General features: G+C 33.1%; 1 protein-coding gene across 2 annotated transcripts in view; it reads left to right on the top strand.

Annotated features, from left to right (window-relative positions):
* Window positions 1–26,354, top strand: part of FSTL5 (follistatin like 5) — a 782,217-nt gene that overhangs the window by 610,841 nt on the left and 145,022 nt on the right. The window lies entirely within an intron of this gene.

Genomic DNA, 26,354 nt, shown 5'->3' with positions numbered 1-26,354 from the left:
TTAGAATATTAGGCTGTTATCAAGCTCACATTCATTCATTTACTAATACATGTGTAATTAATTCATTTCCTAAATGTGGGAGAGAACTATTTCTTACTATGCTAGGTGCCAAGGATACAAAGGTAATCACAGGATATTGTGTTCTTTGAGGAAATTACTATTTTTACTGCCAGCCCATCTTATTATATATTGAATAAAGCTTCCCTTTCTGCAAAAGACTTCCTGCTATCTTTCAGATATTATAATAAATACAGAAATTTATGATGAGCAAAAATAATGGAACTCATAGTTTTGTGAGGTACACAATCCACACAGTCATGAATGACAATGCTGCTTGGAAGTAGCAAAAGACAAAAACAGTTGACTAGATTTTGAATTTCAGGGGAGTCATGGAAGAGAGAACATAGGGAAATCATGTTTTAGTCAATAAAAGAGTGTAGTCAATCAGAGGATGAACCATATATAGTGTCTTGGCACCAGGGGAGAACAAGAGAACAGAGACATGGGGTCAGAACTAGTATGTAAAGCAGAGTGGAGTAGAATTCAATAGAATCCTAGGATCTTCTCAGTAGACACAGAAAAAACACTTGACAAAACTCAGTACCTTTTCATGATTAAAACAAAAACAGTGAACAAACTAGGAATAGAAGTTCCTCCAACTGATAAGAAGCGACAGTAAAATCCATATGGCAATATGGTTAAAGACTTAGTGGTAAAAAACGGAGAGATTTCCTCTTAAGGATCAATACCAAGTTAAGGATATCTGCTCTTCCACTTCTGCTCAACATTTTACTGGAGATTTTTATTGGAACAATTAGAGGAGAGAAGAAAATGAATGACATCCAGACAGAAAGAACAAAGTAAAATTTTATGCATTTGAAGATGACGTGACATTGTGTCTAACAAGTGTTAAAGAAATTACACAGGAAGAAACTATTGAAACCCATAAATGAGTCTAGAATATATGCTCAATAAATGCAAATCAATTGCATTTTTAATAGCCAAAAAATCCTTAAAAGAAGAGCCAAGCTGGAAAATTTATACTTCTTGACTTCCAAACTTACTATAAAGATGAAAACAGTATGGTACTGATTTAAAGACAGATATGTAGATCAAAATAGAATAGAACCCTTCTATTTTTTACAATGGTGTCCAGACCTATGGGGAAAAGATATCTTTTTAACAAATGGTCCTAAGGAATATGGATATCTATGTGTGAAAGAATGAAGAGTGACCCTTATCTAACACATTCTACAAAAATTAGGACAAAATGGATCAAAGACTCTTATTTAAGAACTATAGAACTTATTTAGAACTATAGAACTCAGAGGAAAAAATAGTGGGATTGGATTTTGCAATGATTTCTTAAATGACACCAAAAGTACAGCCAATATTGGGACCAGGTGCAGTGGCACACACTTGTAATCCCACAATGAGGAGACTAAGGCTAGATGATCATAAACTTGAGGTCACCCTGGGCAATTTAGCAAGACTTTCTTGAGACAGAAAAATAGATCACCCACAGGCAGCCAGAAAAATAGTTTCAGGAAGAAAAAGAGGAAGAGTATTGGGAAATCAAGTTTATTACCTCAGCTATTCTTAGCCACAGGGAGAGTTCCTTAACAGCCCCTAGATAGGTCTTGTGCCAAAAGACCCTCACCCCCCACCCTTGCACTCATACAGGCTTAGAAATCACTTTTCCCCAGATTTGCTGAAGAAGACAAAACAGAGAGTTGATTGCCTATCCCCCTTTCTTAATCCTATATCTCATCAATCATCTAAGGGACAGATTAAGCCCATAAAAATCCCTAGACAACAGACACTCATTCACAACCCTCTCTTCCGACACTCCCCCACACACCTTTGAGAGGAGTGCTGCTTTCTTTTCTGTAATAAATCCTGTTACTTTGCTCTCAACCTTGCATCTGTGGATTTCATTCTTCCAATTTGAGAGACAATGAACCCGCCCATCCACATTCCATGTTACACTGTCTTAAATAAAAATTCACAATAGCTAGATTGTGGAACCAACCTAGATGCCCTTCAACAGATGAATGGGTAAAGAAACTGTGATATACGTGCACAATGGAATATTATTCAGCCATAAAGAAGAATAATATTATGGTATTTGCAGATAAATGGATGGAATTGGAGAATATCATGCTAAGTTAAATAAGCCAATCTCAAAAAACTAAAGGATGAATGTTTTTCTTGATAATTGGATGATGATATATAATGGGAGTGGGGGGAGTGGGGGTAAGAGAAGAATGGAGGAACTTTAGATTACATAGAGGGAAATAAGAGGAAAGGGGGTATGAAAAATGGTGGAACAAGACAGACATCTCTACCCTATCATTCATTTATGATTACACGAATGGTATGAATCTACATCATATACAACCATGGAAATGAAATGATGTACCCCATTTGTGTACAATGAATCAGAATGCAGTCTGTAAAAAAAATTGTTTTAAATTTAAAAAAATTAAAAGGATTGGGGTTGTAGTTCAGTGGTACAGTGTCCCTGGGTTTAATCTTCAGTACAACAACAATAATAACAAAAATAATAGTAAAGGAGGAGGAGGAGGAGAGGAGGAATAAATGAAAGTTCAAGCAATGAAAGAAAAAAATAGGAGATTCAAAAACTGTGTGAATCAAAAGAAACCATTAGGATTGTGGGGAAGACAACTCACACAAAGGGGATAAGTCTTTATAGAACATATAGTGTTTGCTGTCATTATCCAAGTATTCCATGGCCATGGATTCAAACAACTGTGGATTGAAAATATTTTTTAAAATTAAAAAATTTTGTCTGTTTCCTAACCTTTTTTTCATCTCAATACTCTATTCATTTAACATTTACATTGCATTAGGTATTATAAGTGATCTGGAAAGAGTTTAGAGTACAGGAAAGTATATGCATACATTATATGTAAATACTACACAATTTTTACATGGACTTGTGGACATTGGTATCCACAGTGGGTCCTGGAACTAACCCACCATCAAATACTGAGGGGGTGGCAAACTGAAAAGGGATTAGAATCCAGAATATATAGAAAGCTTCTAAAAGTCCACCAAACACACAAAAAGACAATCAACATCGCTAATTATTAGGTAAATGAAAATCAAAACTACAATGAGATATTGCCTAACACTCATTAGAGTGGCTACTATTATTTAAAAAAGCAGAATGTAGCAAGTGTTCTCATGGATGTGGAGAAATTGGAGTGTTAGTGGCAATGTAAAATGGTAGATCTGCTATGGAAAACTGTGGTGGTTCCTGAAAAGTTGGAAACAGAAGTATCACATGATCCAGTGATTTCACTTCTGGGCATACAGCCATAATAATTCAAAGCAGAATCTTAAAGAAATATTTTAGCTCACATGTTCATAGCAGTATTATTATAACAATACAAAGGTGAAAAGACCCCAAGCGTCTTTGTGAACAGATGAGTGGATGACCAAATATATGTGTACACACACACACACACACACACACACACACACACACACACACATATGTACACACACTTAAAATGAATATTATCCTTCAAAAGGAAGAATGTTCTGGCTTATGATAAACCATATATGAATGTTCAGGACTTTATGGTAAGGGAAATAAGCCAGTTACAAACAAATAAATGTAGGATTCCATTATCTGAGGTACTTAGAGCAATCAAAATCAGGGACACACAGCAGAATGGTGTTTGCAGGAGTCAGGGGAGGAGGGATTGGAAGTCATTGTATAATGCATATATTGTTTCAATTTTACAGATGAGATATAGAGGTTGATGATCATGATAATTGCACAACATTATGGATGTACTTAATACAAATGAAATGTTTGCTTAAAATGGTTTTGATGATAAATTTTATGTTATGCCCATTTTACCACAATAAAACATTTAAAAAATTAATCAGATTTTTAAAGACTGACAATGAAGAATTCAAAAACAAAATTAAGAAAAATCAATTTATATTCATATCAAAATCAGTACTTAAGAGTAAATTAACCAAATAAGTGGAAGACTTTTACACTGAAAACTACAAAACATCATTGAAAGAAATTAAATAAGACTTAAATGGAAAGACATCCTGTGTTCATGACAACACTACTCCAAATGATGGAGTCAATGCTATTCCTATCCAGATTGCTAGCTGTCATTTTATAAAAATGACAGGCTAATACTAAAATTTATGTGGAAGTTGAAGGGAAGCAGAATAGCTAATCTTGAAAATGAGGAACAAACTTGGAGACCTCACATTTCCCAGTTTCAAAACTGACTACAAACTAGGACAATCAAGCAGGATGATACTGACATAGAATAGACACATAAATCAATGGAACAGAATTAAGAGAATTAGAAGGAGAAATGGACATAAAGGGAGAGAGTCGGGAAAACTGCAAAGCTGTGAGTCTGAACTGTAACCCACGAGATTATCCTAACACAAAAGTCAATTCTCATTGACTCCAACCTTGAATGATTATCATGAGCTGGTCCATTTTGTACAGAGTAATATCTGCAAAGCCCAGGAATTGACAAAGCTGAAGAAAAGTGGTTCTGGGCTGGTACAAGCTGGGTTGCTGCCTCATGCCAACATGAACCCCAGATGAGCAACCCCATGTGTGCTCCAAAATCACTTCTCAACTTCATCCCAATATAAACAGGTTCATTTTGCTTTGATTCTGCCCTTCAAAACTTGGGCAGAATTAAATATGACCATTCTAACTGGACATATAGAATGAAGAGGATTCTGGAAAATAAAGCACAACCTGTCCAGGTCAAAACATTTTAAAGTCACAATTATTATTTTTTACTTTTTACTCTCATAAAGAAAAAGAACATAGTAATGTTCTTCCTTTGCTTTTTCCTTGTGGTGGGGTTACATCCTGATAAAATTATTGTCAATATAAAATAGTATAAAGCAAAAATACATTTATTGCATCTAATCTATCAAACATCATTGGACTCAGGGTGATTGGAGGTTCAACACCCTGCAACTGTCTAGCTTTGCAAGGGAGTATGGCACTGCCTATCTCTAGTTCAGGAAAAGAAAAGATCAAAGTTCAAAGCACACTTTCTACAGAATATCTATTGTATTCCACCATTGTAAGTTAAAAATTTTAAGTCAAATTACCATGAGTTGGGAGACATATATATGAGTGTGAAGGTATGTGTACATGTTATATCTCTATTCGAAGGCATGAGAAATTGTTAATATTAGTTTGATTCTTCTAGGAAAATGGAGCTAGAAAACTGAACGATGATGAGGGGAGGAAGAGTTTTTCACAGCATGTTTTTGTATCATTTGAATTTTCAACCATGTAAATGCATTATCTATTCAAAATAATAATACAGTTTTTAAAAAAAATTAAGATGAATAGAAAGAGGGGTGAGGAGGGGAGTAGAGGATGAAGAAAGAAAAAAGACAATAAGAAAAAAGAGAAAAATAAAAGTAAAGACAAAAAGAAAGGAACAAAAGAATTTGAAGTACAGAAGAAAGGAGAAGGGCAGGGCAGGAAGGGTAGAAATGAGAAGGAAGAGTAAAATGAGTGGCGGGAATGTCTAGGAGGATAAAGAAATGAACATGCAATTATTCAGAAACACCAATATTGGTGTTTAAGGATTAAAGTGTCCCTGAGTTCAATCCCTGGTACCCCCAAAAAATAAAAAATAAAAACAATATGTCTTGGTAGATCAGTGCAGACCACATAATAAACGCCATTACATGTAATGTAGTCTGTATATTATTCTGAAACAAAAAAAAAGAAAAAGAAAGAAATTAACAAGATTTTATGTAGATTATCAAACATCAAACTTTCAATTAAAAAATAATTTGTGTAGCAGTTGGACAATGGATTTCTTTGAAGGGCCACGAGGAAGAGTGATAAACACATTGTGCATTAACAAAAGGCTAAAAATAATGAAGACTTAAACTCAAAGTAGAAAATGGGGGAAATTGAAAGAAAATCAAGAATAAATATTTTGTGATTAATAATTGGATTGTGGATTGTTTGGGGAGGTTGTTAATTAGTTGCAGCAAAAAGTCACAGAAGTCTTCCAGTTTTCTACTTGGCTGCATAAATGTTGGCAACATTACTTTCAGGTGAAATTACAGGAAGCACGTCATTTTTGACTAGAACATGGCATTATTTTGAAGGTCAACCTTTATAAGTTGTTGGTGCCTGCTGCCACTACTAACTGTGGAAAAAAGGAAAGCACACTCTCCTGCCTAGTCAGGTCATGGGTGATTAATTTCCTTCCAACTATTCCAGGTAGACTTTTCTCCACTACTGAAATAAATCATATTTTATTGAAAATGGATGAGGGATATTTTAATTGAATTTTTAAATTTTGAGATAACTGCAGGTTTTTTAACCAGTTTCCTATTTTTCTCTCACTGGTAACATTTTGTAAAAGTATACTGTTGGAGTATTGGCGTACTGGAGTATTGACATTGGAACAGTAACAACCCAGAGCATGATGTGGCCTCTTTAGTGCCAGATGGACTCACCCTGCTTCCATCTCCTCATTAAGCTCTGGCAAACACCAATATATTCTTCCTTCGTATTATTGTTCTGTTTTAAGAATATTATACAAATGGAATCACATAGGATGCATGCATTTTGAATTGTCTTCTTAAAAGGTTATTCGTTCAGGACAACTATTTGGAGATTCATCTATTTTATGTATCGACGCTTCATACCTTTTTCTTTTGTATAGCTTACACAGTGTATATGTACCAAAGTTTATCTAATCATTCACCTCTTGAAACACAACTCTAATTCTGGTTGCTATCTATCAAAAAGCCTAAAAAAATAACTTGCATGTATAGGTTATTATATGAACATGGATTTGTATTTTTATGGGATAAACATTGTTTCATGCTTTGCTTTCTTTTTAAGAATCTTACAGAATATCTGTGCCCTTTTACATTCCCACTAGGAATGAATGAGTGACTTAATTTGTGTGCATTTTCACCAGAATTTGGCATTTTCTATTTTATTTTAGCTACTCTGATAGGAGGTATATAGTAATATTTTATTTACATTGTTTTTTAATTTACCAAGAGTTAATGATACTAAACATCTTTTCATGTGATTATTCGACTTTATGTATATTCCTCAATAGAACTTTGCATCACATCTTTTGCCCATTCTCTAATTGGATTATTTGCCTGTTTATTTTTATAGTGGAGTTTGGGAGAATACTAAATGTATTCTAGTGTTATGTTTGAATCTGCAAATGTCCCCCCTAAAACTCATGTGTTAGACAATGGAGCAATGTTCAGAGATGAAAAAATTGGATTATGAGATCTGTAAACTCATGAGAGGATTAATTCAGCTGTTGAATAAATAATTTGAATGGACTACTTGTATTGGCATGACTGGAGGAAGCACATCACTGAGGACATGGCCTTGTATCATATTTGTCCCTGGCTTCTTCCTCTCTCCATGGTCTGAGTTGCTGTCCCCCACTCTGCCCTTCTGCCATTATGTTCTGCCTCACCTCAGGCCCAAGACAGTGGATGCAGCTATACTGGGACTGAGACTTCTGAAGCTGTCAGCCCAAAATAAATTTGTTCTCATGTAAGTTATTCTTGTCAGGCATCTTTTTCCCAGACATGAAAAGTTGACTGACCCATCTAGATATTAGTCTTTTGTTGCATATGTGCTTTATAAATATTTTCTCCCAATGTGTACCTTGTCTTTTGATGAAGATCAATTTATTATTTTTTTCCTTTGATGGATAGTACATTTGTTATCAGTCTAAGAATTATTTTCTGAGTCCTAGACAGTGAAGGAGTTTTCTTATGTTTTACCTTGAAAGTTTTATGGTTTTTACAGTTACATTGGCAGTTCATTTTCAGATACATTTTTATAATATGTAAGACCTAAATCTATAATAGGTGGAAAGCTAGCATATTAACACTGTCAAAAGATAAATAGAAACCTTCACCTATGAGTATGATTTTATAAGCAGAGGTGATGGGATGCATGGTATAAATCTATGTAATTTACAAATTGAGCCACTTCTCCTTATGATCACATATTTACCTCTGCATTACACATCTCGTAGACATCTAAGTTTCCGTTCCTAGGTAGGCCAGGAAATTATGAGAATTCCCAGCTCTATAATGTATGATCAAGTTAGTTTCGAGGTTGTATTTTTACATTTCCTACATTTTCGGAATGGACATGGGGAGTAGAAAGAAGCAAGGGAACAAATATGAAAGTTGTATTTTGGATGGAGAACATTCCATATATGGTTACTTACTTTTTCAGTATACAGTGGGTATACATGGGTTCTACATCTGTGGGTTCTACATCTGCAGATTCAACCAACAGTAAAATGAAAATATTCAGAAAATATTTGTGTTAATTCTACACATATATAGACATTTCCTTTTTATTAGGAAGGAAATTTAACAACTTTATTTAGTATTTACATTATATTAGCCATCTACAGATTATTAGCATATATGGGAAGATGTGCACAGGTATGCAAATACTGCACTATTTCATATAAGGAACTTGAGCATCCATGGATTTTAGAATTGCTAGAAATCTATAACAAAATTCACCAGAGATACCAAGAGGCAACTGTATATATCGTGAGTTTTCTTCCATTAAAAGCAAAAAAATAAAAAGAAAAAAAGAAAATTGTTTAAGAAACATCAGTATAAAGATTCGGATTCTAATTTAAGAAAAAATGATGTTTTATTGAGTGACGTAGAAAACGAATGAAACTGCATATGTTCTTACATTTGTAGATTTGTGTTGAAATCATAGAAGAACATCCTAAATGATATGTTTAATAAGTCTAAATCAATTCTAAGGGGTCTGTTTTCCCTTCATTTCTCCTTTTTTTCCTTCCTTCCTCCCAATTTCTCATTTTCTGCCCTTTTCCTTACTACTTCCTTAGATTAAAACAATAAATGTGAGAAAGGAACTGAAAAACTGGTAAAATAACACTAGTTTGAATGAATTTGTCATGTGATATTAAAACATTTAAAGCTATGTTCATGAAAAAATATAGTATATAGTATAAATTTGTGGATTGGGTAGAACTGATACCAGAATTGGATGCTCTTTGTATTTTTATAAACCATTTTATATATGAACATACATATGTATACTTAATATATAAAATATACACATAAACATGATGAAAATATGTATTCTGGTAATGAAATATTATATATAATGTATGGTGAATAGAGAATATCAAATCGGGGACAATATATTATTTTACTTTTGGATAGTTTATAAAAGCTAGTCTATAATAATAAAAGAAAATTATGGTTCTTCATGGCATATGCAAATATTTTTAAAGATTTAATGGAAATTGGATTTTAGATTATAATCTAATTTTAAATTTGACTATTAAAAAATAAAATATATAATAGAAGTTTACTGTTTAGGAAATTATTCATATAACTGTGGATGAGAGAAGTATTTCTTTAGCAAGACAAATAGCAATAAAAGGAAATTTTATCACAAAGAATGTTTCTTCAGTAGTGATGAGAGTATTGTTTGATAAGTGATGCTATATTTTATTTAATGATTCAAAAAACAGGATTTGACAAAATAAGTTTAATACATACAGAATAAAGGATCATTGTACATTTCTATATTTGAATAAGTTTTCCTACATATTAATAAGAAAAATTGGGCAAAGGCTATGGACCATCAATTTTCAAAAAAAGCAAATGGCTAAGTACACGAAAACATAATTGTCCAGAAGTAGCAATCAGTGAAATTCAATTTTTTTATATTAGTAATTTTTTTCCAAAGTTAAAAATGTAAATAAGCTATTTCAGGTGGATTGTGGAAAGATGGATCTTCTCACACATTAGTATTGGGAGAAGGGATGACTTTAGGGTACACATATAGTATTTTCTGTCCAATATTAACTGCATGTGCTTTCTAATGTAGAAATTTGTTTGATTAATATATCCAAAAAAGGGAAAACACTTGTTTACAAGCACAAAGGATGATAATGAACATAATTATGTAGTACATGAAATCTGAATTATCAGTATTGAAGTCAATGAATAAATTGTCATACATGCACATTATAAAATATAATAATTATATTGACCAATTCAAATAATTAGTTGTTATATATAAGTCTCAGGTATCTTAATGTATGAGAGAATCCAGCTCTCCAAAAATTCACTGACAATGGTTCTTACTAATATCTTTAATTTTTGAAAATATTTTCTTAATTTAAAAAAAATTTGAGTTCTACTGTTGGCTGTCAACATTATCCTCCCAATCAACAAATGGGCTAAGGAAATGAACAAACAAGCAATCAACAAATATATGAAAAAAATGTTCAACATCTCTAGTAATAAGAGAAATGCAAATAAAAACTACCTTAAGATTCCATCTCATCCCAAATAGAATGGTGATTATCAAGAATACTAGCAACAATAGGTGTTAGCAAGGACGTGGAGAGAAAGGTACACTCATACATTGCTGGTGGGGCTGCAAATTAGTGCAGCCACTCCGGAAAGCAGTGTGGAGATTCCTTAGAAAACTTGGAACCACCATTTGGCCCAGCTATCCCACTCCTTGGTCTATACCCAAAGGACTTAAAATCAGCATACTACAGAGATACAGCCACATCAATGTTCATAGCCACTCAATTCACAATAGCCAGATTGTGGAACCAACCTAGATGCCCTTCAATTGATGAATGGATAAAGAAACTGTGGTATATATACATAATGGAATATTACTCAGCCATAAAAGATAATAAAATTATGGCATTTGCAGGCAAATAGATGAAATTGGAGAATATCATGCTAAGTGAGATAAGCCAATCTCAAAAAACTAAAGGACGAATGATCTTGCTGATAAGTGGATGATGACACATAATGGGGGATGGAAGGGGGGCAAGGATGGAGGAAGGAGGAACTGTATAGAAGATAAGAGGTGTGGGAGGGGTGGGGGGGAGAAATAAAAAATAACAGAATGAATCAAAAACTATTACCATAGGTAAATGTATGATTACACAAATGGTATGCCTCTACTTCATGTACAAACAGAGAAACAAGATGTATCCCATTTGTTTACAATAAAAATGAATTTTTAAAAAATCATCCTGAGTAATTTATAGAAAGTAAATCCAGATTTTAACAAAAAGTATGTATGTATATCTTGCATAAGATATAGGCAGACTTAAATTATATCCAATGGTTAATACCTGTTATTTCAAAACTGTGTGACTGACATAGTAATTTATGTATATCTTTATAGTATGTGTTTTAATAACAAATATGCAGTACATTATGAAATTAATTACATACAAGCAATCAACAAATATATGAAAAAAATGTTCAACATCTCTAGTAATAAGAGAAATGCAAATAAAAACTACCTTAAGATTCCATCTCATCCCAAATAGAATGGTGATTATCAAGAATACTAGCAACAATAGGTGTTAGCGAGGACGTGGAGAGAAAGGTACACTCATACATTAAAAAATTAAGAAGAAAAAAATTAAGAAGAAAAAATGGTACCCAAAATGAAGGATTTCTATTTTTCAACACTTTTTCAATAACATTTACATACATGATACTTTTTCAAAAATCCTTTGAGGTGATTCCTAGTATTATGCTTATTTTATGACTGAAGAAACTGGGACCCAGAAAGCTTGGGAAAATTCCAAGTGTGTGTGGTTGTCTGTTTAGAACATGAAAATTAAGCCCAATTGATTTGATTTCATGTGGCATATGGTTTTAGATAAAGCAGAAAAACAAATTAATCTTTGTTTCATGCCTCTATAAGATAAAAATAATAATTTGTTATTAGGACAAAATGTGATAATGTCCAATAAATTGGGGATATTCTAAAAATTATTAAATTCATTAAGCATAAAATAACTCTTCCTATTTATGATTAGCTAATTATGTATGTTTGCTATGAATGCTTTTATAGAAATAAAAACTTTTAAAAAATTCTAGTTTGCTTAATAATGAAAAATGAGAAAAATTTACATAAATATATGTGGACTTATTTTATCTTTGCTTTAGGTTTCATATTACTTGCATTTAATTTTAAGGCCACTCTTTTATTTGTAGTTTGTAATTTGAGGATTTTTTGAAAGTTATGGTTGGTTAAACTATAGATAAAATAGTGTTTGCTCAAACAATGTTTTCTATTGCTTTATTCCAGAGAACATTATCAAATTAGATATACACGTTTTCACTAATACTATAGCTATTTCTAAGTACAAGTATGTTGCATTTATAGTTGTATTAAGAAATTCATTTTGAGCCAGGCATGGTGGTGCTCACTTGTAATCCCAGCGGCTCAGGAGGCTGAGGCAGGAGGATTGGGAGTTCATAGCCAGCCATGGCAAAAAGCAAGGTGCTAAGCAACTCAATGAGACCCTGTCTCTAAGAAAATACAAAAAAATTGGGGCTGGTATGTGGCTCAGTGGTTGAATGCCCCAAGTTTACTCCCCAGTACCACCTCCAGAAAGAAGTTCATTTTGAAATTAGGAATCATATTTTTAAATCTCTATATATTAATTTATGTAAAAATTGTCTTAGATGAATTAGGTTGCTTTTTAAAGAAATTAGTTTATGTTGTTGAGTTCAGCCCATAATAAAAAAATAGATCCTTTTTTTTTTTTTTGGAAGTATAGACTAGCTAAGTGTATACAAATACAAATAAATTTGACCTTCTAAACCTGTTTTTTTTTGCTTCATTATTTAAATTATTTTACAATAAAAAATACAGAACAAAATTATTTAATATTAGTGATTTTCATCACTTGCTCTATTGAAAAGATCTTCAACATCAGCACTAATAATATCATCATAATTTCATTACTATCTGCATAATATTTTATGTCTTAAAAGGTATCACACATTATTCATTATAATATTCATTTACAAGTGAAAAATTAGGTGCCAAAAGAGTTGAAGTGAGTCTCTCAAAATCACATTACTTGTCAGTTATTGGTTGTTATCTAAAATTAGCCTCTTGAGTAATCGTGACAGAAGCTGTTTAATATTTTACACTTACATGTTTATAAAGTTCTTCAATTTTTTTTTGTTTTACAAATGAGGAAGAAAATAAGGCTTGCTAGAAAACTAGTTGTAAGAAAAGTTATTAGCAACACCTTCTAAAATCATATATATTTTCTCATGCATTTTAATATAATACTGAAAGATATATATTTTATCTTTTTAAGCCCTAATTAATGCCATTGTACTTCCTAATCACAAAACATACCTGTCTACAAGGAATATATACACTCATTAATGAGGTGCAAATGTGAGAAAGAGTTTATAAGACATATTTCTTCTGTTTAGAAGTTCTTTTAGAGACAACTTCAAATAAATCTTGTCCTATATTGTATTCACATAAGAGTTATCTTTATATTTGAACACTGTTAGTTCTAAAAATGAGTGGCATGATTCTGCTTCTCTCTCTCTCTAGTTCTGGCAGCTATTGTTAATCAATTATAGTTTTCTTTCCTATTGAACCCATTCATGGGATTAGAGAGTTTCCATTCATTTCTCTAAGAAGTTCACTTCTACTAATCAGTCCATATTGACAAAGAAAATTAATAACATTTACCATTCTTTCTATTAAACCTCATTGTGTGTATAATTAACTATAAACACACACATACTTGTGTACAGATAAACATATATACATATCTCCCATGTTTTCTAGAAAGCAAAGGGTGTGAGTGAGATGCCCCACATTTTCCTTTTGATTCCAACTTGTAGACCTAGCAGTAAATTGGGGACTCCTCAGAAAGTACACTAGGCAGCTTTCTGTCACTGTGATAAAGACTTGAGAAATACAACTTAAAAGGAGAAAAAAATTATCTTGGTTCACAGATTCAGAAGCTTCATGAAGTCCATGGCCACTTGGTCACATTTCTTTGGCCCTTTGGTTCTTCGGTGGCACAGTATGTCATGATGGGAACATGTGGCAGAGGAGCTCCTCGCCTCATAAAGCTGAGAATCAAGAAGAGAAAAAAGGACCAGGACCCCAATATCCGCTTCAGGGTCACAGCCCCAGTGACCTAATGTCTTTCCACTCTGCCATGCCTACTAAAGTTTCCACCATGGTCAAATAACACCAGAGTTGGTAACAAAGCCTTGGGTATGGGTCTTTGGGGAACATTTAAGATCCAAACCATAAAAGAAGGGTTTCAAATTTACAAATGAGGAAAATCTGACTCAGAAATTGTGGATTTTATTATACATTAGAACATAGCATAAGTCTGAGAGATTCATTGAAATTTTCTGATTTGTGGGTGAAGTACTATAACAATATGTACTGCATAATTACTGCTTAAATAACTAATTTGAGACCCCTAACAAATGATTTCAAATACATATGTATTAAAATCAAATTGAAGACTATAAAAAAGTAAAAACCAAACAAATAAAAAGCATTCACCATGTGCCAAGCTACACGTTTTTTTCTTACTTATTCTTGTTTTTTTTTTCATAGGTTTTGAGAAACAAAATCTTAGATCTCATTTTGAATGCTTTCGTTCTGTACATATGTATGTTTGTGTGTATGTGTTTGTGTGCATGTGTGTGCGCGTGTGTGTGCACACACGCCCTTGTGTTTTTCAGATAACATTTCTGAAGGTAATGGCTTTTGAGACTTTAAAATTGGGAATTAAAAAAGGGCAGTAAACTTTAAGGATTAGTAGAGTAGAACTAAGGTAATTAAACTGTGATGAAATTTCTCGTTCAAAAAAGTTTAAAAAGTTGTGATTTCTCACAATAGCTTAGCATAAATAGGAGGACCTAATTAAAAAACTCATAAAAGTTTATGACCATAGGTATGCTGCTCTTAATTTATATTTTGCCTCCAACATTTGTTACAATCTCTACCCTTTCATGAAGACTGCGATAATGTGATCAGAGAGTTTTGTAATATTGACAAGAGGCAGCGTGAAAGTCATGAATATAAAAAGACTGCTTTGGGACAAAGTTAAAGAGAAATTGATGGCTTTAATAATGTCAGAGACAAAAGGCATTGGACAAGCTCAGTAGCATTTAAAATATTTATTAAACCCAGTGTGTAATTTTTCATAGGAAAGTTGCTTTAATGACAAAGGAAGTCATAACACAAACAGAACAATCCAGATGCTGCTGTGAGTCAGCACTACTTCAGAGACATTTATATTCCTACCCTCAAGCTTTCTCAGAATCTTTCCTAACAGTTGCAGCTGTGTGAATAATTTGTGGAAGAGCCAGATAGAATTCTTCAAAAGAATACAAAATAATGGCATCAAGAAAGTGAAGAAATTGCCAGTGCTTCATTGTTTACTTACCAGTGACCTGACTATTCACCTTAAATTCATTTTTTTTTTTTTTTTTTTTTTTTTTTTCAGTTAGAATGAAGTCACTCTTTTGGGTCAGTGATCTCTGCCTCTGATTAAAATCAGGCTTCCAAATATCCAGGCTAGGCTCTTTCCATACTTTCTGGCAACAGTGCAATTTCTAAGGAAAAGTCACAGTATGATATTATAAGGGTTGAGAAGAAACAGGGTTTGGTATTATAGATATTTATTTTCTCGTTGAATACTTTCTAATATTAGATTAGAAGAATAATGAGATTAAAATAATTCAATTAGCTCTTCCCAAATATAGGGGAAAACACTGGTCTATTGTAATGCAATGAAGTTGTTTTGGGCCTCTGGGAAATATATACAATAGCATTTGCAGTTTTATGCCTGTTAGTATTAAATTCATTAAGATTTTGACTTAATAAATGTTTGCAGTAGTTCCATGTAGACAGCAAAATTTCCAGAAAGATCTAAGTAAATGTAATTATACTTATGATATTTTATTTTCTTTGACTTATCTACTCATTTTGATTTTTAATTTTTAAATATCTGAATGCAGTCTCCGTTTTTAAATATTTATAACTCCGTAAAAAGTATGGATTTTATGAATTCTTGGAGCAACTGGTCATCCATATATAGTGTCTGATTATTTATAGTTTATGCTTTAAAAACAGTTAAACTAAATAAAATTTTATTATGTAAGTCCAATCTATGTAAGTGGTAGTATCATTTATTTTAACCAAACAATAGGCAGAATTTTTTTTGAAAGTTACATCTATTTGAGATGAATTATTAATACCTCACCAAAGTTATCTAAATGTAGTAATTTATTTGAGCTATATACTTTATAATGCAATTCTTTAAGGATTTCAATCTGTCTTACATAATATAGCTCATACGGAGTTTAAATTTGTATATAAGTACTCAAAGTTCAATAGAAATTTCTATGATGACATTCATTTTATAAGGAGAACCAGTCTGATACAAGTTAGGTTAGGAATGTGTTTTATTTTCAGTGCTCTATTTTGCTAATTTCAAATTCAGCACTCATCCAACACGTTAATGTAGAAAATCAACAAGAAATCAGCAAGAAATTGTTCAATGAGTATTTGTATATTCTCTTAAAATTAAAAATATATATCCAATTTTTATACTTTGATTAAATTTTATTCACAAGTAAAATTCATATATTGTACATTCTTTTGTATCTCTTTTCATTTTAAGTAATAGAAACATTTGATTGTTATGTAGAAGAAATTCTAATATGTAATCTCAACATTTATTATGTTTTTATGTATATATGTAATATTACCTTATTTGGTATTTACTTGATATTATACTAAATAGCCCACCAGATAAAACCAAATTTCATTTGAAGCCCACTCCTATACATCAAATATCCTTAGGAAATAGTTATTCTATAGAAACTTACCTTTATATCTCCCATTCACATGACATTAGAAGACTTTTTAAAGATTTTTATGATATTGCTTTCAAATAGAATTTTAAATCCCACGTAGTGGTGATCTTCATCAGTTTTCTTTTCTCCTGCATTGTCAATAGAATGGAAAAGACAAGTTTATAAAGTGTTCTTCCTAACTAAAAATGACTGTAACAAAATGATTTGAAATGTTCTCTGGGGGATTATTGACTTTTTAATTCAACCTGCCATCAATCCTCATTTATATTTCATAATATGTATCCCAGGAAAAATAACCTACTTTTAAATGTGTAGCTTGTCTCTGAGGTTAAATAGCTGTTATGCCAATCACTTATCCCTCAGTTTTATGTATCAGACCTTCATTTGATTCCAGTAGACTAAATGAGACACATTTTATGAGGGAATTAATGTTTTTCAATCATTACCTATTTGAGTGTTAGGGTTAAATTTTTTGATACTGTGAATTAGGGTTCAGTTTAACAAATTTATTGTTCAGGCTTTTTTTTTTTTTTTTTTTTTCCTGTCCATTCATAACTATACCAGTTAAACAGAAGCAGCAAGAATGCAGAAGAAAATTGAACTCTTATTTGAAATGTTCTCCCTTGAGGAGTATTAGAGAAGAGGTGGCCCATATATAATCTAAATTTTCTAAGATAAATAATATAGAATCTATTGGTGGCATTGAGCTGATTGATGTCCTTCTTTCAAATGAATTCTCAAATATATTTAGGTTGTCTTAATTTTTTGCTATTCCAAGGAAACATCGATCCTTTCTTTGGCCATAAATCCTGTGATAAGATATAGTTTTTGTATTAATTATTGAGAGTTGTTATCCATTCTGGTTCTTTATATAAGTGTTTTTTTAAACTCACCTTTTACCTCTCTGGTTGTTCAGATACTACAGATTGGGTCTGAATACTTGAAAGATTCTTTTTCATGACAGGTCATAGAGTTACTGGATTTGCCTTAAGTATGGGAACATATCTCTTTAAAAAGTGATTTATTTTAATCTCCAATAAAATACAATGCTTGGTACTAGATATATTAGATGATCTTGAACATGCGCTTTATGTCACCAGAAACACAGGTACAGATATATTATAAAGATTCTCATTAAAAATGTTTTTGTGATTTCAAACCAAATCAATTAAGTAAACAAGGGAAAAAATGAGAACTTAGTGTTACTCCCTATCATTCTTGTACATTTGTGTGTGTATGTATGTGCACACACTTGCATTGTGGGGTTTTTTGATGTGTATGTGTACATGCTCTATTTGGAAGAGGGGGCGTGGGTACATCAGATTTATTTTGGTCCTTAGATCTTTGAGTGTCTCTTGCTTTTCTACTCCAGAAAATATTAAAGGCAATACACAAGGTAGATTGGCTGTAGACTCATAGGATTAGTGGGCCATTCTAAGGACCCCTCCCTTCTCTTTTCTCTTTCTGGTACAGTTGATGTGAGCCTGGTTTGTGATCTCCAGAGTATCACCAAGAAAGGGAACTAAGGAGTAAACAATATGACAGGCACATCTGTAGTCCTTGCCTGGTGGCTTCAGCTAGTCTCTTGATTGGCATTGATATTATAGTTTCAGTAGATATGGGAGACTGATCTATTCCTTGGGCAACCACATTTGTATGTGAAGAGTATTGGCCAGTCACTAGAAAGAAGAGTGATGAAATTAACTATGATTTAAATTACTAAAGAGAGTCTCAGATGAGTTATATTTGTTAATTTTGGGCATCCTGATGAGTAAAGACAATTCAAAGTATGTACATTAACCATAGAGAAGGCTTCCAGGTGAACAAAGTTTCTGTCTGTAGCCTTTTGCTGAGATATCAACTGTAGAAACTTCAACTGAGAACTAGAGTTCTTTTCTTTGATTACCAAATTATATTCTTGCTGAGGCAAAAGCAGAATACATAATTCTCCTTTTATATATATACATACAGACACACACACACACACACACACACACACACATGCTCTCATAGTCATTCTAAAGAGCAAATGTAAAAGTGTCAGTGTGAGGAAGAAATAGGTAGGATAAGCCTGCAACTCACATCCTGCAGACCTTTTGTCAAGACTTTTGGGTTTTCAGTCACTCAGTTGTGTATGGGGATGAAATGGTTAAATAAGGCAAAATCCCTTCAAACAGGGAGCTTCTTTTTATGATATATATGTATACATGCACATACACACATGCCCACACAAACACAGTTTATAGCTTTATGATATATATGTATGGTTTTTTTTACACTTTCAGTAATTTCATTCAGTTTTTTAAAATCTTAAAATATGACATAACATTATTTTATGTGTAAGACAGAAAAGACTTAAAAAGGTTTTAAAAGTTGCCACATACATAATTATTGAATAGTAGAGTAAAATTCAAACTCATATCTGTCAGTCTAAATGACACTGAAGATTGTAAGATTGTGTTCATTATATTAGAAGTTTCAAAATCTGAGATCCATAATTCATTTAACAAAGACTTTCAAAAAAAACAAGCATCTTAAACATTAAGTATATAAAATGATCACCAAGTACAATTATGAAAATCCAGCTTATCTAGAAGATTTGTTTTTAATGTGAATATATTTAAAATTTATGTTAGAGATAGGGAAAGAAGAGTAGGCTTTTATATGTTAAATCAAAATAACTTAAACAGTTTTTCTATTGTACTCACATTCTCACCTGCATCAAAAGTCTAAATTGCATGATCTTAGCCCATTTTCTGTTACTATCTCAAAATATGTGAAGCTGGGTAATGTTAAAAAGGAAAAAAAGCCACTTATCTAGGAGTTCACAGTTTTAGAGGCAAAATTCAAAATAGTCTATCATTGCATAATTCTCAGAAAATTTTATACAAAATTTAATAGATTGAAATACCATTTTTAATTTTCCTAGCATGGTTGGTACTGGTCGATTATCAAAACACACATTAGTTGAATGAACACAGGGTTTCTTTCACAGTACTGTTGATTGCAAATTGAGTAACTGTCTCTCAGTACAAGTTGCATGTGATATATATCTTACTATCTACAACATAATTCAAGTTTGAGAACTGTATATACACAAAAAGAATTCAAGATATTCAGCATCTTCCCTAGGATGTAAGTGCCTCCCCACACCCACATGCACTTGTGTAGTGGATAAATTCCTGAAAACACTTCACAATGTAGTGCCAACACTTTGAAGCATTCTGTGTTGATAACTCTTTTCCTTCTGTACCCATCATGCCTTTGTTAACTCTACTTCAGCACATGGAATACTAGGTTATAATTATTTGTTTCTTGGATTCCATTTTTGAACAGCACATACTTTGAGACTATGAGCCATGTATTGTCCATCTGTAACAACTTTTCATTTTATAGTTCATGACAGATAATGGTTAAACAATATATGACTATTTAATGAAATGAGTAAAAGTGAACATGTAGGTAAGGGGCACAATATTTGGGTTTATACAAAGATTGGCCTAATTGATCCTGACAAATGGGAATGAAAATGAGTAAGATTTAGGATGACTTAAATCAATATAATGATGACTAGAGGAAATAATAACTGAAGGTTTTCTGTTTTTTCTTCCATCGATTTAAGTCTTGCTTCATTTTTTTCTCAGTAACATTTTCTCAATAATAAATATTTTAAGATTTTTTACAAAAGGCTTGAACACCATTTGTTCTTTAGATATATTTTCAGATATTTAATGTTTGTTCCTTTGTCAATTACCTTTCCTTAAAATATTTTAAATGTTTGTTACTGATATTACAAATAGTTTGTTTTATGAAATGTACTAAATTGACTGATTTTAGCAAGTCAGCTATAGAATCTTCTGCATTTTAATTTACTCAATCATATCATCTGAAAATGTGTGAGATGTTCTTTACTATAATAAAAAGGACCCATTTTTTGTTGTTGTTTTCGTAAAGCATATGACATCTCTGCAATTATTGAGAAGATCATACACTTATTCCCTTTTAAACTCTTTGTGTGGTAAATTATAGTGGGTGATATTTGAATGTGTATAATAAATCCAGTATATTTTGATGTGTTTCCATTTTAACATGCCAGTGGATTTGTTCTGATAATGTTTTATTTGGGACTTTTTTTTTATTTGGAACTGTTTTTATGAGAAAGACTGACCAATAATTAATTACATAGGGTAATGTTGTTTGATTCATACTGTTATTTTTCCCTTCCCCCCACCCCTCTCACCCCTCTTTCCCTCTATACAGTCCTTCCTTCCTCCATTCTTACCACCCTCCTTATCCCTAACCCTAAACCTAACCCTAACCCTAATGCTAACCTACCCCCCATTATATGTCCTCATCCGCTTATCAGCAAGATCATTCGTCCTTTAGTTTTTTGAGATTGGCTTATCTCACTCAGCATGATATTCTCCAATTTCATCCATTTGCCTCCAAATGCCATAATTTTATCATTCTTCATGGAGGAGTAATATTCCATTGTATATATATGCCACAGTTTCTTTATCCATTCATCAACTGAAGGGCATCTAGGTTGGTTCCACAATCTGGCTATAGTGAATTCAGCAGCGATGAACATTGATGTGGCTGTATCTCTGTAGTATGCTGATTTTAAGTCCTTTGGGTATAGGCCAAGGAGTGGGATAGCTGGGTCAAATGGTGGTTCCATTCCAAGCTTTCTGAGGAATCTCCATACTGCTTTCCAGAGTGGCTGCACTAATTTGCAACCCCACCAGCAAGGTATGAGTGTACCTTTCTCCCCACATCCTTGCCAACACCTATTGTTGCTTGTGTTCTTGATAATTGCCATTCTAATTGGGGTGAGATGAAATCTTAGGGTACTTTTGATTTGCATTTCTCTTATTACTAGAGATGTTGAACATTTTTTCATATATCTGTTGGTTGCTTGTACATCTTCTTCTGTGACGTGCCTGTTCATTTCCATAGCCCATTTGTTGATTGGATTATTTGTATTCTTGCTGTAGAGTTTTTTGAGTTTTTATACATTCTGGAAATTAGCGCTCTATCTGAAGTATGAGTGGCAAAGATATTCTCCCACTCCGTAGGCTCTCTCTTCACATTACTGATAGTTTCCTTTGCTGAGAGAAAGCTTTTTAGTTTGAATCTATCCCATGTTGATTCTTGCTTTCATTTCTTGGGCTATGGGAGTCCTGTTAAGGAAATCTGCTCCTAAGCCAATAAGTTGAAGGTTTGGACCTACTTTTTCTTCTATAACATGCACAGTCTCTGGTCTGATTCTGAGGTTCTTGATCCATTGTGAGTTGAGTTTTGTGCAGGGTGAAAGATAGGGGTTTAATTTCATTCTGTTGCATATGGTTTTCCGGTTTTCCCAGCACTATTTGTTGAAGAGGCTATCTTTTCTCCATTGCATATTTTTGGCCCCTTTGTCTAGTATGAGAAAATTGTATTTATTTGGGTTTGTGTCCATGTCCTCCATTCTGTACCATTGATCTACCTGTCTATTTTGGTACCAATACCATGCCGTTTTTGTGACTATTGCTTTGTAATAGAGTTGAAGATCTGGTATTGCGATAACCCCTGCTTCGCTCTTTCTACTGAGGATTGCTTTAGCTATTCTGGGTTTCTTATTCTTCCAGATGAATTTCATAATTGCTTGCTCTGTTTCTGTAAGGTACATCATTGGGATTTTAATTGGAATTGCATTGAATCTGTATAGCACTTTTGGTAGTATGGCCATTTTGACAATATTAATTCTGCCTATCCAAGAACATGGGAGATCTTTCCATCTTCTAAGGTTTTTTTTTAATTTCCTTCTTTAGTGTTCTGTAGTTCTCATTGTAGAGGTCTTTCACCTCTTTTGTGAGATTGATTCCCAAGCATTTTATTTTTTTCAAGGCTATTGGGAATGGGGTAGTTTTCCTAATTTCTCTTTCTGAAGATTCATCACTTATGTATAAAAATGAATTGGATTTATGAGCATTGATCTTGTAACCTGCTACTTTACTGAATTCACACATGAGTTCTAAGAGTTTTCTGGTGGAATTTCCAGGTTCCTCTAAATATATAATCATGTCATCAACGAACAGGGATAGTTTGAGTTCTTCTTTTCCAATTTGTATCCCTTTAATTTCTTTGGTTTGTCTAATTGCTCTGGCTGGAGTCTCAAGAACGATGTTGAATAGAAGTGGTGAAAGAGGGCATCCCTGCCTTGTTCCAGGTTTTAGGGGGAATGCTTTTAGTTTTTCACCATTTAGAATGATATTGGCCATGGGCTTAGCGTACATAGCCTTTACAATGTTAAGGAATGTTCCCACTACCCCAAATTTTTCTAGTGTTTTGAGCATGAAGGGATGCTGTATTTTATCGAATGCTTTTTCTGCATCTATTGAAATAATCATGTGATTCTTAACTTTAAGTCTGTTGATATGGTGAATGACATTTATTGATTTCCGGATGTTGAACCAACCTTGCATCCCTGGGATAAAACCCACTTGATCGTGGTGCACTATCTTTTTAATATATTTTTGTATGCGATTTGCTAACATTTTGTTGAGAATTTTTGCATCGATGGTCTGAAATTTTTTTTCCTTGATGTGTCTCTGTCTGGTTTAGGTATCAGGGTGATATTGGCTTCATAGAATGAGTTTGGGAGGGTTCCCTCCTCTTCTGTTTCATGGAATACTTTGAGGAGTATTGGAATGAGCTCTTCTTTAAAGGTTTTGTTAAACTTGTCTGAGAACCCATCTGGTCCCGGACTTTTCTTTGTTGGTAGGCTTTTGATGACCTCTTCTATTTCATTGCTTCAAATTGATTTATTTAAGTTGTGTATGTCCTCGTTCAGTTTAGGTAATTCATGTCTCTAGAAACTTGTTGATATCTTCGAGGTTTTCTGTTTTGTTGGAATATAGATTTTCGAAATAGCTTCTAATTATGTTTTGTATTTCACTCGTGTCTGTTGTGATATTTCCTTGTTCATTCCGAATTTTAGTAATTTGAGTTTTCTCCCTCTTTTTCTTTGTTAGTGTGGCTAAGGGTTTATCAATTTTGTTTATTTTTTCAAAGAACCAACTATTTATTTTGTTATTTTTTCTGATTGTTTCTTTTGTTTCAATTTCATTGATTTGAGCTCTAATTTTAACTGTTTCCTGTCTTCTACTACTTTTGGTGTTGGTCTGCTCTTCTTTGTCTAGGGCTTTCAGCTGAAGTGTTAAGTCGTTTATTTGTTGATTTCTACTTTTTTTGTTGAATACTCCCCATGAAATAAATATTCCTCTAAGTACTGCTTTCATAGTGTCCCAGAGATTTTGATATGATGTGTCTTTGTTCTTATTTACTTCTAAGAATTTTTTTATTTCCCTCCTGATGTCTTCGGTTATCCATTCCTTATATAATAGTGTATTATTTAATCTCCAGATATTGGAGAAGTTTCTGTTTTTTATTCTGTCATTCATTTCTAATTTCAATCCATTATGATCTGATAGAGTACAAGGTACTATCTCTATCTTCTTGTATTTGCTAACAGTAGCTTTGTGGCGTAAAACATGGTCTATTTTAGAGGAGGATCCATGTGCTGCTGAGAAGAAAGTGTATTCGTTTTTTGTTGGATGGTATATTCTATGTAAGTCAGTTAAGTCTAATTTGTTGATTGTGTTATTGAGATCTATGGTTTCTTTATTCAGTTTTTGTTTGGAAGATCTATCCAGCGGTGAGAGAGGTGTGTTAAAATTGCCTAGTATTATTACGTTGTGGTCTATTTGATTTGTGGAATTGAGAAGGATTTGTGTTAACGTACATGAATGATCCAATGTTCAGGGCATAGATATTTATCATTGTTATGTCTTACTGATTTATGCTTCCCTTAAGCAGTAGGTAATGTCCTTCTTTATCCCTTCTGACTAGTTTTGGCTTGAAGTCCACATTATCTGAAATTAGGATTGATACTCCAGCTTTTTTGCTGTGTCCATGTGCATGGTATGTTTTTTTCCCATCCTTTCACCTTTAGTCTATGGGTATCTCTTTCTATGAGATGAGTCTCTTGCAGGCAGCATAATGTTGGATTTTTCTTTTTAATCCAATCTGCCAATCTATGTCTTTTGATTGATGAGTTCAGGCCATTAACATTCAGGATTATTATTGTGATATGATTTGTATTCCCAGTCATTTGACTCATTTTTGTTTTTTTTACATGACTTGGTTTCCCCTTTATTTGGCTATTCCTTTAGGCTATTTCCTCCCATTGCTGATTTACATTGTTATTTTTCATCTCTTCCTCATGGAATATTTTGCTGAGAATGTTCTGTAATACCGGCTTTCTTTTCGTAAATTCCTTTAGCTTTTGTTTATCATGGAAGGATCTTATTTCATCATCAAATCTGAAAGTAAGTTTTGCTGGGTATAAGATTCTTGGTTGGCATCCGTTTTCTGTCAGGGCTTGGTAAATGCTGTTCCAGGCCCTTCTAGCTTTTAGGGTCTGGATTGAAAAATCTGCTGATATTCTTATTAGTTTCCCCCTGAATGTAATTTGATTCTTTTCTCTCGTGGCCTTTAAAAGTCTGTCTTTATTTTGTATGTTAGGTATTTTCATAATAATGTGCCTTAGTGTTTCTGTATTGTAATTTTGTATATTTGGAGTCCTATAAGCCTCTTGTAATTAGTTTTCCATTTCATTCTTCAGATTTGGGAAATTTTCTGATATTATTTCATTGAATAGATTGTTCATTCCTTTGGTTTGTTTCTCTAAGCTTTCCTCAATCCCAATAATTCTTAAATTTGGCCTTTTCTTGATATCCCATAATTCTTATAGATTCTGTTCATGATTTCTTAGCATCTTCTATGTTTGTTCAACTTTGTTTTCAAAATTAAACATTTTGTCTTCAATATCTGACGTTCTGTCTCCCAGGTGTTCTATCCTATTGGTTATACTTTCTATGGAGTGTTTAACTTGGTTTATTGTTTCCTTCATTTCAAGGATTTCTGTTTCTATTTTTTTCAGTATCTCTAACTCTTTATTGAAATGATCTCTTGCTTCCCATATTTGCTCTTTTAACTGTTGATTGGTGCGATCATTTAATGCCTGCATTTCCTCTTTCATCTCCTCCTTCAATGCCTGCATTTGCTCTTTCATTTCCTCGTTTGCTGCCCTGATTGTTTTAATTATGTACGTATTGAACTCCCTTTCTGACATTTCTTCTTCTTTGCTGTCATTGGGTTTTATCGATATAGTATCTAGGTTTGTTTGGGACATTTTTTTCCCCTTGTTTTCTCATATTGGTCACATGTCAGTGGGACTCTGATATTGCAGATTTCCTCTATTGGCTAATAGTGTCCCTGTAGATTTCCAGTGTATCACCTCCCAGCCTTCACTAGCCTGAAGTCTTGGAGTTACTTGATAATGCAGTGCTTCCGAAGAAATCTGCCTCTAGCCCGCTACTGGTTCCAGGGCTTGGAGCTGGCTCTGTGTGGAAAGGCTATCACTGGGGCGCCTGCTCCGATAAGCTAGCCTGGAATGGTGCTTCCCGCCGGAGGGTCCGGTCTGCGGGCTGTTTGGGGAAGTCCCTGGCTGCCCTGTCCTGGTCCCTGAAGCAACCTGCGGG

The sequence above is a fragment of the Sciurus vulgaris genome, assembly GCF_902686455.1.
Source record: "Sciurus vulgaris genome assembly, chromosome: 9".
NCBI classification, from domain to species: domain Eukaryota; kingdom Metazoa; phylum Chordata; class Mammalia; order Rodentia; family Sciuridae; genus Sciurus; species Sciurus vulgaris.
The sequence above is the reverse complement of the archived record's forward strand: the minus strand, read 5'-3'. Positions and strand labels throughout refer to the sequence as shown.